Source organism: Galeopterus variegatus, unplaced genomic scaffold, assembly GCF_000696425.1.
Source record: "Galeopterus variegatus unplaced genomic scaffold, G_variegatus-3.0.2 Scaffold16655, whole genome shotgun sequence".
NCBI classification, from domain to species: Eukaryota; Metazoa; Chordata; class Mammalia; order Dermoptera; family Cynocephalidae; genus Galeopterus; species Galeopterus variegatus.
This window is the reverse complement of record NW_007742766.1, coordinates 1-1,367: the sequence shown is the minus strand read 5'-3', so window position 1 is coordinate 1,367 and position 1,367 is coordinate 1. Positions and strand designations below refer to the sequence as shown.

At 47.1% G+C, this 1,367-nt stretch overlaps 1 pseudogene; it reads left to right on the top strand.

Annotated features, from left to right (window-relative positions):
• The window catches only part of LOC103582535, an 8,696-nt pseudogene extending 7,846 nt beyond the window's left edge, over window positions 1–850 (top strand).
• Window positions 851–1,367: the final 517 nt, after the last annotated feature.

Below are 1,367 nucleotides of genomic sequence, written 5' to 3'. Positions count from 1 at the left end.
AGGGGAGTGATTACCGTATCTCTCAAGATTTCTTCTCTGCAAACACAACTGTGAGAAATGGTCAAGGTTAATAACATCAGGATCTTGCATTTTTGTCATATCCAGCAAAGTGCCATGAGGACTACCTCTCCCCACACAGGGATCTACTTAATATCAATTTAAAACAATGAGGATGAGGAAGGTAATATTTATTGATCTCTTATCATATACCAGCAACGATGTCATGTGCTAGTTCCATGATATACGTTCTGTAATTTAATTTTTACAGCACTGTGGGACAGAGGTTATTATTGCCCATTACAGATGATGAAAATGAGGTTCAGAGGGATCTTCCCAAAATTTACCCAGCTAGCAAAAGAGCTACTAGTGGTGGAGCCGGGATTCTAACTTTGTTTATCTTATACCAAAGCAGGTCACTTTAATAGTTACTGATGATCTCACAGGGGGGGCCCAAGGGAGGGTATTTGAGTTGACCAAGGACACACAGAGCAGAGGAGGCAGAGCTGGGACTTGAACCCAGTTCTCCTGATTCCCAGTCTTGGGTCTTCATCTCCCAATGGTAACAGCTTCCACTCTCACCCAAGCCTGGTCCTCCCTGGTGATGGGTACCTGGGGCAAAAGACCAAGAGGCTAGTTCTGGGAGAGTCTGTCCTGGTGGTTGTGTTGGGGGAGGGGCTCAGGGGAACCAGGTCCCCGCCCCAGTTCTCTCCTGTTCTCTGTCCAGGCCAAGTGGCAGCGCCAGGCCTCACAGGGCAGTGCCCATCTGGACATGCTTGAGCACATCAGCCTCATGACCTTGGACAGTCTGCAGAAATGTGTCTTCAGCTTCGACAGCAACTGTCAGGAGTGAGTCCCTGCCCAGGGCCTGGGAACTTGACCCATGGATCCTAGGGAACAGGTAGGGGAGGGAGGGCTGGCCAGGGCAACCAGAAAAGCCTTCCTTGAGGAGGTGGGTCAGATCTGGCACTTAAGGGCAGGGTAGGACAGAGAGAAACCATAGTATTGCAGGCAGGGAGATATATTTAAGTAAGGCAAGAAGTCTAGGATGAGCAGAGCATGGGCAACAGACTGGAAATGAGGTGTAGAGGNCAGGGGAGTGATTACCGTATCTCTCAAGATTTCTTCTCTGCAAACACAACTGTGAGAAATGACCAAGGTTAAGAACATCAGGATCTTGCATTCTGGTCACATCCAGCAAAGTGCCATGAGCACTACCTCTCCCCACACAGGGATCTACTTAATATCAATTTAAAACAATGAGAATGAGGAAAGGTAATATTTATTGATCTCTCATCATATACCAACAACGATGTCATGTGCTAGTTCCATGATATACGTTCTGTAATTTAATTTTCACAGCACTGTGG